Source organism: Hypanus sabinus, chromosome 15, assembly GCF_030144855.1.
Source record: "Hypanus sabinus isolate sHypSab1 chromosome 15, sHypSab1.hap1, whole genome shotgun sequence".
Classification (NCBI taxonomy): Eukaryota; Metazoa; Chordata; class Chondrichthyes; order Myliobatiformes; family Dasyatidae; genus Hypanus; species Hypanus sabinus.
In genome coordinates, this window is record NC_082720.1 from 53,014,709 (window position 1) to 53,032,987 (window position 18,279).

The following is an 18,279-nucleotide window of genomic DNA, read 5'->3' on the forward strand; positions in this document are numbered from 1 at the left end:
TCCTGGTTAGTTGCTGTTCTATAGATTTGCTAAGTATACCCACAGAAAAAGAACATTGGGGTTGTAAGAGGTGATATATATGTACTCTGATAATAAATTTTACTTTGAACTTTAAAGTGCAGTCTGACCAATGTTTTATAAAGCCTCAGCACTATTCTTGCTTTTGTATTCCAGTCCTCGCAAAATGAATGCTAACGTTACGTTTGCCTTCCTTACCACCCCAACTCAAAGTGCAAGTTAACTTTTGGGGAATCCTGCATGAGGATTCCCAAGACCCGTTTCACCTCTGATACTTGAATTTTCTCCCCGTTTAGAAAATAGTGCATGCCTTTATTCCTTCTACCAAAATGCATAACCATGCACTTCCCTACACAATATTCCATCTGCCACTTCTTTGACTATTCTCCCAAACTGTTTAAGTCATTCTGCAGACTCCTTGCTTCCTCAAAACTACCTGTGCCTCCACTTAGCTTCATATCATCTACAAACTTAGCCACGTCCATCATATATATCATCTGAATCATTGACATATGACATGAAAAGAAGTGGTCCCAACACTGACCCCTGCAGCACACTACTAGTAATTGGGGACCCCTTTATTCACACTTCTTGTCTCCGGCCAGTCAACCAATCTTCTATCCATTCATTTTTCCAGTAATACTATCAGCTCTTGATTTGTTAAGCAGCCTCATGTACAGCACCTTTTCAAAGGTTTCTGAAAATCCAAATAAACAACATCCACTGACTCTCCTTTGTTTATTCCACCTGTTATTTCTTCAAGGACTTGCAACAGATTTGTCAACCAAAATTTCTTCTTGCTGACTTTGGCCTATATTGTCATGTGCCTCCAAGTACCCAAAACCTCATCCTTAATAATAGACTCCAACATTGAAGTCAGGCTAACTGGCCTATAATTTCCTTTCTTAAGCCTCCCTCCCTTCTTAAAGAGTGGACTGACATTTGCAATTTTCCAGTCCCCTGGAGCCATTCCAGAATCTAGTGATTCTTGAAAACTCATTAGCAATGCGTCCTGAGTCTCTTCAGTAAATTCTTTCAGAACCCTGAGGTGTAGTCTATCGGGTCAGATGATTTATCTTCCTTTAGTCTTTTCAGCTTCCCAAGCACTTTCTCCTTAGTAACAGAAGTGACACTCACTTCTGCCTCCTGACACTTGGCCACAAAGTCAGTCATTACTGCAGCTGGTCCAGAACCTATTAATTGCAGGTCACAGCTTCAGTTCGGTGCAGAGACAAGTAAACCTTGTTGAGCAGTGGGCTGAACACCAGCTCACCCCTCTCCTCCATCCCTGACACCCTGACCTTTTTTATCTGGCCCAGCGCTTATATTGGTCAAACATCTTCCTCCTTCCTTGTTCTCTGTCCCATGCCCTACTCCCTCAATTCAGCCTGTACACACTACGCCACACCGCAGCCTTCCTGTACCATCAAGACTTCAGTTCACACTCATAAAAATATCAGGACATACAGGCATTTCTTAAGCTCAACTCCAAAAGGAGAGTTGCAGGCTATTGATTGCAATGATTGTTTTCCAGAAAAAGTGAGATTAATAAAGTAATTAGTAGCTTTGTTTTCTGCCGATAGGTCATTTCTGTGTTTCACCAGCACCATCTTAAACTGGTGAAGTCCGTCTTCCACAGTGAAGACTAATGCAAGATATTTGTTCATCTGCCATCTCTTTGTCCCATATGACTACCTCTCCAGTGTCATTTTCCAAAGGTCTGATATCCACTCTAACCTCTCTTTTGCTCTTTACATATCTAAAAAAGCTTTTTGTTTCCTCTTTTATATTATTGGCTAGCTTGCCATATTTCATCCTTTCTCTCTTTTAGGTCTTTTAGTTGTCTTCTGTTGATCTTTAAAAGCTTCTCCATCTCTACGTTCCCAATAACTTTTGCTATGTTATTTGCCCTCTCTTTTGCTTTTATGTTGTTTTTCACTCCCCTTCTCTTCCACGGTTGCCTCATCCTCCCTTTAGATACTTCTTCATTGTGGGATGTAACAGCCCTGTGTGTTCCAATCTGCTCCCAGAAACTCTAACGATTGCTGTTCAGCAAACATCCCTGTTAGTGTCCCCTTCCAATCAACTTTGGCCAGCTCCTCTCTCATGCCTCTGTAATTCCCTTTACTACACTGTAATACTGAAACATCTAATTTTGTTTTTTCCTTCTCAAACTGCCTGAATTCTGTCATATCATGATCACTGTCTCCTAAGTTTTTTTTTAACTTAAGTTATCTAATGAAATCTGGTTCATTACATAACACCCCTCCCAGAATTTGCATTCCTCTAGTGGGCTCAACCACAACCAGCTCTAACAAGCCTTCTCTTAATGGCTGTAGTTGCTAATATGCTATTGGCCTGTGTTACAATTGACACTTTTTTAAATTATGTAATTATCAGTTATGTATACCTAAAGTAACAATTTGTGTACAGAATGAGAGATTAGTTTCAAACATATTTAGCTTATTTGGAGACTTTATCGGTAGTTATCAAGAGACATTAAATATATTTTATGGGGTAGAGTTTATGGTCCAATAATAATAAAATTTGCTCAAATTTAAGAAATAAGGATATACATCCCCATAAATAATTGCCTAATTAATTAGCTTCTGGTGTATTTTGATAAATGTTTGTGATTTGCATGAGATTTACCTGTATGGAAAAATATATATGAGTGTGTCTATCATATAATATCTTTGATAAGTTGTTGTATTAGTCACTGGTGTTTGTGGGGTGTTTACTACCTTCAATAAAGTATGTTTTATTGCTATCTCCATCCTTGTGACTTGCCATATTGAATAGCAACACACAATAGTCTAGAGACATCACTTATAATAAAAATATACAAGGATGATAAATCTTACCATATAATTATTTAGATTTAAGTTAATAATTAAAAATATAAGCAAGTAGGATTTGTGACCTTAAGTTGCTCTATCCTTATAAGTTGTTAAATTCCATTGCCAATGTAATTTTACTTATAATAGAAACTTCAACCTAATAGTCCAAGATTTTAAATAAAACAAAACAAAACAAAGAAACAGTTTTTTTCTGGAAAACTAAATACAATTTTATTAAATGGTTGAAAATATATAATTTACGAAACAGAATAACAATTAGAAAATTAAATTAATAATTATGCCTGTGCATGCAATTCCTGTTCACTTGTTGAAATGAACGTCGGAGCTTTACCAGGAATTCCTTGATATTTTCATTTTTACTGCAACGAGTACATTCAGACTTTTCAACACTTTGAGCCTCAACCTGAAAGATCAAAATTTGATCCTTTATGCACAAGTAATTTCAAATCATTATCAATGCATAATAACATTTACTGATATAGTTTCTAACAAATGTCCAACTTTAATTTATTCTTTTCCTCTTCTTATCTGAACTGGTTGTTATTGCATGTTTCCTTTTCTTATAAACATTTGAAATATTTGATAGTTTACAGAGGACTTTTAATATTTGATCTACATGGTCTTGTTTTGGAATGTGCCATTAATGAAATACAGATGTAACAGCAAAAATCTGTAAGATTGTGTGTCTTATGTGTGACAATATTAACTATCAAATCTTACTGCTTTGATTATGAGAAAAGAAAGATTGTGGCAGTCCATTGGTAAGTCTAACTGTCCTGTAATTGACTGCCCAAATAATCATCTTTTATGTACAAAACCTTCAAAGTGTGTACAGTATTAGCAAATTATTTAGCTGAGGGTTTTGGTCAACTTTTATGTTCATATTCAAAATTATGCTTACAGGTACAACTGCAGCACAGCAAACTGAAAGCAGTTAGGATGTAAGATAATGATTGGCTTTTCCCTCTTTAAATTGTAATGCTGGCGTAACAAGTTTCTGAGGAAACTAGTATACTGTAGAATTAATTGAAAATTGAAAAAAGTATAAAATTTGGATTTTATATCGCACACAATAAACTTTAAACAAAATTGTGGATATAAACGAATAAATCAGTAATGTATTATTATACCCATTTTGAAGGCTGTTATAATAAGTGGTTAAGAATATCGAAGGCTATGGTGTACCTCCTCCCTCCCACACAGTGTATCATAAAAAATACACTTGATCTTCTGTGAACATAGAAACTCTCAGGTGTTTTAATACATTAAATTTTCTGGCAATTTGATTGTTATTTTGTTGGAGTTGTGATTTATTAAGTTGCTAATGAATTATTATCAAAACTAATGCTGTTTGTATGTTGAAGTTTTTTTAATCATAATGAACCTAGGCAATGATTGAATGATTCATTGTGAGTAGTATGCAATTTTTATGAACCAATTTTCATTATTTAAATATTTCATGCCATAAATATTAATCATTCCAGTGATTGAATTTAATTAAAACAAGAAACGGAAAAATGGGAGTTTGCTGCATAAACACCATCAAATCATTTCAATTGATCAGTTTTGATTTAAGAGAGTTAATTGCTATTTTGTGTTTTTATTGCTGTGTGAGTGATATTCCTGCACATCCACTCATATCAAGCTGCAATAAGAACAGTTTTTAATGTTAGAAAACTCATCTGCAGATTTTGTAAAATATTGATTAAGATGCTCATTCTGATTTCTTTAACATTTGTTCCCAACAGACTACCTTTATAAAGTAAAACTAGAATCTACAATGAGTACACCTATAAATGTTCTCAATCATCTAGGTCATTGGATATCAAGCAGTAGTAAATCAAGGCAACTGGACTTGCTGGGTTGTTTGAAAAGAGATTTTGCTGCTCATCCAAGAGGCTTCTTCAGTTCTGATCCATGCTGGGTAGTTTTCTGGCTTAAAAACTTTGTGAGTTGTTTAAAGGTATAGTAATCACATCAGGGTCCTTATGAGTCATAGAGATAATGAGAGGGTCGTTAGTGTTACCTTTGCATAAATAGAGGTGTAAACTGTTGTGATAGAGATGTTAGGACTGCATTGTAAGAACAGAGGGGTGGTGTTGTACTCTAACCCCTCTATTCAGGTATGGGTTTTTGAGTTTGACAAAGCTGGCTTCTTTAACCCCTCTTTCAAACCACCTGTCCTCACTGTCCAAAATGTGCACATTATCAACATCAAAGTAGTGCCCCTTGTCCTTTAGCTGTAAACAGCTGAGTCTTGACATGAGGTGTTAGCCCTCCTATGTTGGCCATCTGTTTGTGAAGTGATTGTTTTGTCTTGCCAATTTACAGATCTGTGCAGTTTTCATTGCATTGGATAGCATATACAATATTGCTCTGTTTATGTTTGGGTGTAAACATAAAAGACAAGTGACACTCTGTTGATGACAGCAATGTGCATACTTTGCACAGGGAAGACAGGTGGTTTGAAAGAGAGGTTAAAGAACCATCTTTATCAAACTGGAAAACCCATCCCTGGATAGAGGGGGTGGGGTACAACACAACCCTCTGTTCTTACAATGCAATCCTAATGTCCCACAACAATTCGCACCTCCATTCATGCAAAGATAGGACTAATGACCTCTACAATTACTTCTACGACTCTTAAACAACTCACCGAGTTTATAAATCAGAAAACTACCCATAGTGGATCAAAACTGAAAAAGCTTCCCAGATACGTGGCTAAATGTCTTCTAGACAACACAGCAAGTCTCATAGCCTTGATTTACTACTGCTTGATATATCATGAGTAGATACCGCATTATTTAAGACAACGTTACCATTGAATTTGGGAAATCTAGCCTATTTAACAAACGTTTGAATTTGACAAATTGAGCTTTGAATAAGTGATAAGCTCTTCTTCGGCTGTCCATCAATTTCGTTGTTGACTGAGGCCTGGGCAAGATTGTATGGAAGACCAGCAGTTGCCCATGTTGCAAGTCTCCCCTCTCCACGCCACTGATGTTGTCCAAGGGAAGGGTACTAGGCCAATACAGCTTGGCACCGCACCAGTGTCGTCGCAGAGCAATGTGTGATAGTGCCTTGCTCAAGGATACAACACGCTGCCTCAGCTAAGGCTTGAACTAGGCTTGATCACTAGACCAAAGCCTTAGCCACAGGCCACGTGCCACAAGTGATAAGCAATGTTTACTTGAAACCATGGAGGAGAAATTCCAACTGGTTTATTGTGCAGTTATCCCTTCTATGGGTTGATAGAAGAGATTTTATTAAATAAATTTAGTTAGTGAAGAAAATGCTTGGCTTACCTTGGATGTCAAAATATTTTGATGGCTTTTTCCAAAAACGCAATTCTGACATATTCTTGAACTATTTAACTGCAAAATTTGTGAATCAATCAGTTAATTTGACAGACATGATTCATCACATGTAGTCAAAGATATAACAAAACATAATTCACTGTTAATAACACCAAATGCCAGGCAAATTTCTTAAACAATTGTCCATGAGGAACAATAATCCAGGTATTACTCCAAATATGGCCATGTGGAGAATTAATCACTATTGTGCATTATGTAGGTTTGATGTGGCTTTCACAATTCGATAACTTTGCAATGGAGTCAAAATACTAACACTTAGTTAACTGATGCTCGTATAAGTAAACTCTTTTTACTTCAGACATGCTTATTGTCTAAGTTTATATTTGATGAGTTGTCAGTTCAAGTCCCAGCTTCAAAAATTTAAGTATAAAAATGCAAGCTAATTGATATATTCTTTGGTATTTATAGAAGACAATGAGGATATGGTGACAGGTGTTTCTTTTGTGTGCTGAAAAATATGAAACTATTTAAAGCACTTTATAACATTTCACGCATTTTAATTTATATGGTTCTTACTATCTATTGAATTTCAAGTTATCTCAAATTAAAACACTTACCACTTCTTGAAACCACGTATTATAATTTGTCTTTAATTTGGAATATTGGTCAGAAACATATGCCATCTCCTTTTTAAAGCAAGCGAAAGCAATATGACTGCAGTTCATCTAGAAAATTCAAAAGAGAAGAGAGATTTTTCATATGAAATGTGCATTTTGTATAACTTGAGTTTTTTTTGTCAATACCAGCTTCAAATTTGGCTGTTGATAAACGGTACTGCCTTTAATGGTGTTTCGTTTCTGTACTGCTTGTACAATAATTGTTAATAGATGTATCAATATTCATTGCAACATTGCAAGCATTGTACCAGAGTAACATGTAATCAGATGCCAGTTGACTGAGTAGTGCAGATTACTGAACTGGATACATGACACTATATTAGCACCAGGATCAAAAACTAAGTTGTATTTTGTATTTTAATTAAACCTGAACATGTGTGTAAGACCATAAGACATATAAGCAGAATTAGGCCACTGAGCCCATTGAGCCTGCTCTCTATTCTATCATGGCTGATGCCGGATCCCACTCAACGCCATATACCTGCCTTCTCACCATATCTGTTGATGCCCTGACCAATCAGGAAATGATCAACTTCTGCCTTAAATATACCTACACACCTGGCCTTCACTGCAGTCTGTGTCACTACTCTCTGGCTAAAAAAAAAAATCCTCCTTACCTCTGTTCAAAACAGTCATCCCTCAATTTTGAGGCTATGCCCTCTAGTACTAGATACCCCCCCACCATAGGAAGCATCCTCTCCACACCCCCACTATCTAGTCCTTTCAACATTGGGTAGGTTTCAATGAGATTCCCTTGCATTTTTCTGAATTCCAATGAGTACAGGCCCAAAGCTGCCAAACACTCCTCATATGTTAGCCTCTTCATTCTCGGAATGATCCTTGAGAACTTCCTCTGGACTAACTCCAATGACAGCACATCCTTTCTGAGATATGGGGGGCCAAAAACTGTTGATAGTACTCCAAATGCAGCCCGACTGGAGTCTTATGAAGGCTTAGCATTTTTTTCCATCAATTTCATTATCCAAACTATTGACAAACAATGTGAAAAGTAGCAGTCTCAATACTGACCCCTGAGGAATACTACTGGCAGCCAAACAGAAAAGGCCCCCTTTATTCCCATTCACTGCCTCCTGCCTGTCAGCCGTTTCTCTATCTATGCCAGTATATTTCCTGTAATGCCATAGGATCTTATCTTGCTAAGCAGCCTCATGTGTGGCACTTTATCAAATACCTTCTGAAAATCTATGTAAATGACATCCATTGCCTCTCCTTTATCCATTCTGCTTGTTACTTGCACAAGGAATTCTAACAGATTTGTCAGGCAAGATTTTCCTTCACAGCAACCATGATTCTTGTATAAATTTCACTTTATTTTTCCCACAACTCCTCCAGATTATCTGAAAATAGTATGAAGGACTATTAAAATTAAGAACTAAGGTCATTTTTGGATTGATAGCTGTACTAATACTGACTTGGCACTGGTTGAAGCTGGAAATAATGTCTGAAAGGATGAAGCATTTTTACCATGGAGGAAAATTAATGAATATCAAAAGTCACCTAAAGTATCTCACATGTTACTTTAGATATATATAATTTTTAAGTTTTGCCTTAAAATTATGATCTGGTCTGGTTTCTAAATAGATAAGTAACTTCCCCATACTTCACTTATTTTTGGGCTTCGTACCCTATGCTCCCCTTCCTGATGAATGAAATAATAGTAGAATAACCTGCGTTACTTAAGAACGAACAATCAGAGGAATTATGCTACAGCAGGATTTATATTTTTAAAAATGTGGGATCTTAATTGTAACAAACGTTCTTAAATTAGCAACCTGATTCTCCAAGGATTGTCTATTATGTTAGTTAACTTGCTTTTTTTGCAGCAATGTGGGAAGAGTATAATTTTTTAATTATAGAACTTTACAGCATCATTACCGTCAGTCCATGATCAAGAAATCCTGGGATTTTCAGATTCCACTTTACCTTTGGTAAGGAGATAGAGAATTTAAACTCTCATAGAATTTAAACTTCTCTCATAGCAACCCCTGGGGTAAAATTTTGAACTTGTTATAGCTCTCCAGGAATCACACAGACATATTTGTCATTTTTTGGATGCATATTTTTGGCATTTAATTGCAGAGTTATTGTCATATCTTGTTTCCTGTACTGTTTGGAAAATATATTTTATATTTACATTTGCAATATATATAACTGTGTACCAATAATCTTATACTGGTACAGTATATGTTGTCTTCAGAAGGGATCCACAGAACAACTAACACTATTTCGGGTGTTTTAAACTGATTCTTGAAACTTAAAATGTCAAATTAACTAGGCCCTTGGCAGGCCCATTGTGATGATTCTTGATTCAAAGAATAGACGTCTTTGGAGAGTTCTGATAATTCTCTCTTTGATTATGCGTGAATTATTATTGATGTACTATCCTCGGAGATAAAATCTTATTCCTTTCATTGCAACAGGCAGATGCAAACAATATGATGAATGGCAGGTAGATTGGGAGTGGGTAAGCATTTTTAAAGGATCTAGGCTGGACCAGTGTAACTTAACAGAGGCAAAAAACAAATATTATTCAAAAATTGTTGTATTAAAATTAAAGCTATTCGGACAAAAAAAGAACATCATCTCATTGTTATTACTTCCACAATGGTTGCCTTCAAGACTCAATATCGTGTTTGTACCAACATTTGTGCATTGAATCATACTGATGCCATTTAGTGATGATTTTAGTATTTACATAGTGGCTATCTGCATAACTCCTCAGAAAAATCAATTAAAGACACAATGCAGCATACAATGTTAATTTGATGCTGGTGCCACCATTCTTTAGTTCACTACACCAGCCAACAAGCTCTGAAAATTTCATACAATTGAAAATGAGGTGAGCACAGTCTCTCAACCAACAGAATTTAAGAGGAGCACACACAAAACACTGGAGAAACTCAGTAAGTCAGGCACCTTCAATGGAGGCGGATAAACATTCAACATTTTGGGCTCAGATTCTTCATCGGGACTGGAAATGAAGGAGGCAGAAGGCAGAATAAGAAAGTGAAGGGAAGGGAAGGAGTACCAGCTGGCAAGTGATAAGTGAAACCAGTTGAGGGGTGGGAGAGTGGGATAGGGGTATGAAGTAAAAATCTGGGAGGAGACAGGTGAAAGAGATAAAGGGCTGAAGAAGAAGAAATTTGACAGCAAAAGACAGTAAGCCATGAAAGAAAGGGAAGGAGGAGGGCCATTAGAGGGAAGTGGTGGGCAGATAAGGAGAAGGGAAAGGATGAGAGAGGAACCACAATTTGGAATGGCAGAAGGGGGAAGGGGGCAAATTTACCATGTTAGAGAAATCGATGATCATGCCCTTAGATTGGAGGCTAGAATATAATGTTTTGCTCCTCCAACCTGAGAGTGGCCTCTTCCTGGGAAAAGAGGATGCCATGTATGAACATGTCAGAATGGGAATGGGAAGTCCTGTCTTTTGAGGCAGATCGAGCAAAGGCGCTTGGCATAGTGGTCCCTCATTTTACTTTGAGTCTTAGCAATGTATAGGAGGCCGCACTGGGAGAACCAGATACAGTGAATGATTCCAAAAGGCGAGTTGTTGCTTAACCTGGAAGAACTGTCTGGGGCCTTGAATGGTATAAGAAAGGGTGCAGGGGCAGTTTGAGCTCTGGTCCCACTTGCAAGGATAAGTGCCAAGAGGAAGCTAGTGGGGAGGGACTAAGGACTAGTAAACTAGGGAGTCACATAGAGAGTGATCCCTATGGAAAGCAGAGAGTGTGGAGAAGAGAAAGACGTGGTTAGTGGTAAGATCCCTTTGTAAATGGTGAAGTTACAGAGAATGATGTGCTGGATTCAGAGGCTTGTGAGGACAAGATGAATGTGATTCCTGTCATTGTGGCAAGAGGATGGGATGAGGGCAGATATGTGACAAATGGAGGAGATGTGGTTGAGGACAGCACCAATCATGTTAGAGAGGAAACTCTATTCTTTTAATAAGGAGGACACGGATTTTAAAGGACCATTTTCCATTTATTAGTTTGTATCTAATAAATTTATCTTTGTGTTGCTATGATTCCAGAAATGATAGATACCTTTTGTGAGTGATTTAAGATGGGAAATTCAAAAGGAAGAGATAGATTGTAAAGGATTTTTGCTGATTTCAAATTTTCTGCCTCAGTCAGAGGTTCCCAAGCATCAGGTGTACCAACAGACATTTGCTTTGGAATACAGGAAAATTTGACAAAGCAGACCACCATTTGCAAGCTGGAGAAAGACAAAAAAGTAAATGGCCCTTAACTGTTTTTTGTCTGTGTGGTGAACTACATATACCTGTCTGGACACGGCCCCCTGCTGACTACTCCTGTGGCTCCTCCCACAGACCCCTGTATAAAGGCAATTGGAGGCACTGCTCCTCCCTCAGTCTTGCAATACAAGAGCCAGCCATTGATGATACAACAGAGGACTGTGGAACACAAACGTGTACAATACCGATACATTGACTGCATAATAGAGCCAACCTCTGGCAAACTGAAGAGTGTTTTCACCATCAAACCTGTTCTGGGGAGCTTTCTATTATGCAGTACAGTGAACAGCAAGGTGGACTTTGACCCACTGGTTTCTGCAGACTCTCACACTATGTAAATGGAACTGCTGGCAACTGCAAAATGGTGAAAGCACAAAGAACAAGGGCTTTCAACAAAAGAGAATAAGGGAATAAGGGGAAAAAAAGCACAAGAAAACAATCAGAGTGCTCAAGATTTGCCAGGCATACAATACAAACAAGACTCATGCTGGCCTCAACTCTTCCATGTCAATTGCCAATATCCTTGGATCATTCAAATATTCATCTATCTCCAACTTAAATGTTTCTAATGTGCTGGCCTCGATCATCCTCAGGGGAAGAGAATTACCGATATTCACATCTTACAGAGATTCTTATCCGGAAAAGTAAAATTTCTCTGTACCTTAGCTTTAAATGATGCCCCTTATCTTGTATTTATGTTCTCTTATTCAAGGCTGTCCCACTAGTGGTCACATCTCAACATCTACACTGTCAGCTAGCTAACGTTTGAATAGGGTCGCTTTTTATTCTTAAAACTCCAATGAAAACAAAAATGTAATTTGCTTTCCTCACTTCCTGGTTGACTTTTTGTGGTTTATACACCAGAAAACCTAGATTCAATGTACCTCATTCGTCTGCAATACCAGAATTGGATATCACAGGAAAAGATAGATTGTAAAGGATTTTTGCTGATTTCAAATTTTCTCTTCCATATATCTACCGTCTACTGTGTGAAAACATTGTCCTTCATGTTCTTGTTAAACTTTTCACCTCTAACTTTCAAACTATTTCCTCTAGGTTTTGATCTCTCAATCATAAGAAAGAGATGGTATATCCTTTTTATGTTCCCCATGATTTTACAGTATATACCCCCCACCAAAGAGATCACCCCTCAGTCTTCTTTCTAATGAGTTTTGGTAACATCCTTGTAAGTTAAACATTCTCTGTGCTAAACCCCCTGCTCTACTCACTTTATACTTATGACTGCGAGGCTAAGCAGAGCTCCAATGCCATAGATAAGTTTGTGACACCACCACTGTTGTTGGCCAAATCAAAGGTGGCAATGAATCAGCATATAGGAGGGAGACTGAAAATCCACAACAACAACGTCTCACTCAGCAAGACCAAGGAGCTGATTATTGACATCAGGAGGAGGAAACTGAAGGTCCATGAGCCAGTCCTCCTCAGGGATCAATAATGGAGAGAGTCAGCAACTTTAAATTCCTTGATGTTATCAGAGGGTCCGGCATATAAGTGCCATTACATCAGACAACATCCCCCATGCATGAAACCATGCTTACTACCCCTAATCAACATCCAGTCTCTCCATTTAGAATACAATCTACCTTTTAACTCTTCTTACCATTTCATGACTTCATATTTTCCAACGTTAAGCACCTTTACCAGGTTTTTGTTCATTTACTCAATCTATTCATATCTTATTGGATAATTACAATGTCTTCATGACAACATTCCCTTGCTCCTATTTTCTTATCCAAGACAAAATTTAAAACATATTCCTTTCCCTCCTCTGATCATTCATTGTAATTAGTGTTTACTATTTGATTATGTAATAGTACACAATTGAGGGCCAAGAACAGATGCATGAAGTACACCAGCAGTACGATCTATCCAGCCTCTATAAAGGACCTGTTTATTCCTCCTCCCTGATTTCTATGTGATGGTCATTTGGATGAAAAGAAGGAAAATTAAAGCAAGAAGCATCCTTGCTAGCTTCTTCCTGGCTAACCTGTCCAGTGAACACAAATCCTAGAGCAATAAAAATAATACCGGTCAAATATGATGGCGGAGTATAGTATTGGTAGGTCAAATATGATGGCAGGATATATTATTAATGGTAAAACTCTTGGCAGTGTGGAGGATCAGAGGGATCTTGGGGTCTGAGTCCATAGGATGCTCAAAGCAGCTGTGCAGGTTGACTCTGTGGTTAAGAAGGCATACGGTGTATTGGCCTTTATCAATTGTGGAATTGTATTTAGGAGCCAAGAGGTAATGTTGCAGCTGTATAGGACCCTGGTCAGACCCCTCTTGGAGTACTGTGCTCAGTTCTGGTCACCTCACCACAGGAAGGATGTGGAAACCATAGAAAGGGTGCAGAGGAGATTTACAAGGATGTTGCCTGGATTGGGGAGCATGCCTTATGAAAACAGATTGAGTGAACTCTGCACACAGGCTTAAGGTGCTTGGGAGTAGGTACAGAGGAGCTGTCAAGGGTAAGTTCTTTACGCAGACAGTGGTGAGTGCGTGGAATGGGCTGCCAGCAACGGTGGTGGAGGCAGATACGATAGGGTATTTTAAGAGACTTTTGGATAGGTACATGGAGCTTAGAAAAGTAGAGAGCTATGGGTAGCCCTAGTAATTTCTAAGGTAGGGACATGTTCAGCACAACTTTCTGGGCCGAAGGGCCTGTACTTTGCTGTAGGTTTTCTATGTTTCTAACTGCATCTTGAGTTTTGCATTAAAAAGTAATCTTATGCACTACATTTCCTCCCTCACAACACCAAATAGAAGACAACATAAACTGAATATTCCAGTTTAAAACTATAAGTGAAATCAAGCATAAAAATGTACTCATTAATGTCTGTCTTCCATGCATCCAAATCCTATCTTCCTACTGCAAAGCTATGCTTCCCAAGTGACTGCAGCAAGACTGGGGGACGGCTGCTGAGGAGGTTGTAGGTGGTATTCAAAGAACCTCTTAGATTGCTTAGAAAGTTCTATGGGGCTCGACCCATCTTCCTACATAATTGCCTATGATTTGCTTAAAATTACCTATCTGAATCTAATGTCTGTAACAGTTATTTATTGCTACTCATGATTAGCTGGCAGATACACAGATCATCTTGTAGGACTTAAATGGATTTTGCACAAACTAAAAGGTGGATAATCATTAATAAATTGTTTATGAAACATAACTCATCACAAATTTATACTGGTTAATATTAATCAGTCAAGATCCTGAACTGGATGCATTATTTTGGAATTTTACATTTTTTAAAATAATTATGAACAAACAAAATACAAAAACACTCAAAATGAAATCATTAACTTTTCTTACCAGACTTATGTCAGGGGTTTCAAATTTCGGTATTAACTTTGAATAAGACAAAGAAAACAATTATTATTACCATCAAGAAATCTATCCAGGCATTGTACTTTAAATGATAAATTAATCCATGTTCACTGATCTATTTTATATGAAATATCAAATGTTGTAATTTTCATAATCTATTTTCAATACTGAAAAGTAGTTATTTTAAAAAACAAAATGTACCTTTTTGTCATCCACAACCCTTAGCTGTAATAAAGAATAAGAAAAATAATTATATTTTCAAGTTTACTAAAGTAAACAAATTTAAAACCATCAAAATTAACATTCATGATAATTTTTAAATACCTTTTGATACTCCTCGGTTATGTCTATGATCATTTCTATTACACCAGTTGCGAAATTACATTTTTCCAGAGGTTGAGACAGAAGACAAGCTATCAAACTAAAACCAAGAACTGCGTACTTCACCATTTTGTTGTTTGATCAATTGCACCTCAATATGTTGCTTAGAGAATGACAGTGTGCCAGAAATTATTGATCTGAGTCCATGCGGCAATCTTCTTAAATAGGATATTGTTCAGAAATTCCATGACCAAGGGGAGGTCCCCCGCAGTGCTAAGTCAATGGACAGGTAGGCATTACTTTTCCCATTGTACAATAAGAAATTTTTTTAAAGTTTCTTGACTCATGTTATCAAGTGCATATCAGTTTCACAATGGGAAAATGAAGTAGGACTGTAAATTTATTGCAATTGTCATAAAAAAGGTTTTTTTTTGAACCTCAAAGCAAGATTTTATATATGATAAATTTTCCTTTTAATAATAGCTATATCAGCAATTGTGGCATCATGTGGCATTTTTACTTGAATCAGTTAACTTTCATGGCATGTAAAATGTGATGAGCATCTACACAGAGAACTAGAATACAGTTCAAACTCATCAAGCTTTCTTGTGAGCTAATTATGTGCTGCCAGAGCAGTAATGTTTTTCTAAATTCTATGTATCAAACCACTTCCTGTTCACTTTTAGTAGGCTGAATTTTCCAGGCATCAATTTTGAGTGTAGAAGGAATAAGTAATTAAATGAACAGAGTAAGTATAAAGGGAGAGAAAGACCATTAGAACTTAATCACTAGGATCAGGATTGGGGCACCTGGTCTCTCTAGTTTGCTGCATCATTCATCAAGATAGTTGATCTAATCTTGACCTCCACTGCTCTTTCCTGTCTTATCTCCAGAAACCCTAATTCCACTGTAGATTAGAAGATGTGTATCTCAGGCTGAGATCTACTAAACTCAGCCTCCATGGTTTTCTGGGGGTGGAAATTACAAAGGTTGACAGCATCTGAGAGAAGAAATTCCTCCTCACCTCAGTTATTAAATGGGAAACTTCTTATTGCTAAACCATCTCTCATAAGGGAAAATAACTACACACCATGAAACAGGCCAAGCTCAATAAAATGTTTCAGTAAGATCTTCTCCAATTCTTCTATACAGAAAGTATGTGCCCAAACTGCTTAGGAATGTACCTAGTGAAGATCATCTGCAGTACATCCAACAAAACTATATCCTTCCTTCAATGAGGAGACTAAAGCCAGATGCAATATTCCAGATGTGATATCACAAACATTTTCTACAATTGTAGTCCTAATTCTGCACTCTTCATTCAGAATAAATTATTACCTTTGCCTTCCTAAGCATTTACTCTATAAACAGACCAAAAGCATTCACCAATCTCAATTTAAGTTAAGAATTTGTTCTTCCTTTCAAGGTAGATGACTTTATATTTCTATACATTATACCGACTGTTAGTTTTTGCCCCTTAACCTATATCTTTTTACAGAGACTTTCTGTCCATCTTGCAATTTTTCCACCTGTCTTTGTGTCACCACCAAATTGGATAGCTTTCAGTCGCTTCATGTAACTTAGTAACATAGACAAAAAAGCTAAGGCCCCATCACTAATCCCTGTGACACTCCATTAGCAACAACATTTTGCATTCTATTTTCCATGTGTTAACCGATGTCAGTGGATTGGACCTTGGATGTTTGGGCTGTAGTTGGCCTTCACTGATTTCCAATCAAAATCATGAACATAGACATATTAAGTGCAGATAATCAGTCCCCACTGGAAGGAATAGTTTCGTGTAAGGTGGAGTCAAATGTGTTCTGTCAATGATGTAAACATTCTTGATGCTATCCTACACCAAACAATTAGTCTGGTCTTGTCACTGCCAATTGTGACAAAAAAGCCATACGTCAATTAAAATCTCTAGAGCAAGTAATATCTCTGCTGAAGTTTTAAAGCTTGGCAGAGAGAAATTTCACCAATAAATCCACATTCTCATTTTCCATATCTTATAAGGGTAGAAGATGTCAGAGCACCTCAGAGTTAGTATAATAATGACCATCTTCAAGATCCGAGGGATTTTCTCTCAGCCACAGGAAATGTCATTAAAAGCAATCACCTCTGTCCTATCCCTGACTTGCAGTGTGGATTCTATCTATCTAGAGACATGGTGAACCTGGTCATTGCCAGATAGCAATGCAGACAAAATGCCAAGAGAAACATCACAAGAAATGCAACACCAACATTATACAGTCCTTTCTTTGATCTTACTAAAGTTCTTGACACCATCATTTGGGAGAAGCATCCTTCTCAAATTTGACTGCTGAGAGAAATGTTTCTCCATGTCTCATAATGACATACAAGCTATTATGCCAATGGATCCTATCCCAAAGAAGACAGATGTCAAGAAAGTGTCCATCTTTAACCCAAAACATTATTCAATTTTTCTCACCAGAATGCTTCACCTCACCTCCAAGTTTCCCATTGAGTGGAAGTAATCAGCAAGCTCAATGGCCAGTGGTTTAACCTACACAAACCCCACTATAGAACCAAAATAATCCAAGCTGCAGCACACAGATATCATTTCTATATCTGAGTTCTTGGAGACTGAGTTTCAAGTTCTCATTGACTCTTTCACTAAAGCATACAAGAGAGTGGGCCTTACTTGCAAAGGTTTCCTTCTCCCGATAAGGATATGGATAGGTCCTTGTGGGAGAGTTTTAAATGGGAGTAGCGCAAATTTGAGGGCATTAGGCAGGAACTAAGAAGAGTTAATTGGGATCATCATTTATTTCTGGCAAGACATGTGGAAGATGTTTAAAGATCAATTGCGCAGAGTACAGAAAAAGTATCTTCCAGTTAAAACAAGGATAGGGATGGAAAAATAGGGAACCTTGAATGTCCAGAGAGGTGATGAATTCAGTCAAGAAGAAAAACGCAAAATTTGTAAAGCTTTGAAAGTTAGGGTTAAATGAAGCTGATAAGGAGTATAAAGAAACCAAAAAAGACCTAAAGAAATGAATTAAGAAAGCAACAAGGGGACATGAAAAGTTCTTGGCAAGTAGGATTAAGGTGAATCCCAAGGCATTCTAAACATACAACACATCAAGAGCAAGAGGATAAGGGACCACTCAATGATAAAGGGGGGAGCATTTGGGTATGGAGAATGCAAGTGAGGTACTTAATGAGTACCTTGCTTCAATATTTACCAAGGAAAGAGAATGGAGGACCAGGAGATTCATGCTGATTGTATAGATACGTTGGGACATTTAGAGGTCAAGGAGAAGGAAGTGTGGTACCTCTAGATGAGTATGAAGGTGGATGTCCCCTAAGCTTGATGAGATTTACTCCAGGTTATGGAAGGAGGCAAGAGACAAGATTGCTGGGGCCTTGACCAGTATCTTTGTGTCTTCTCTAGCCATGGGTGAGCTCTTGGAAGACTGGTTAGTGG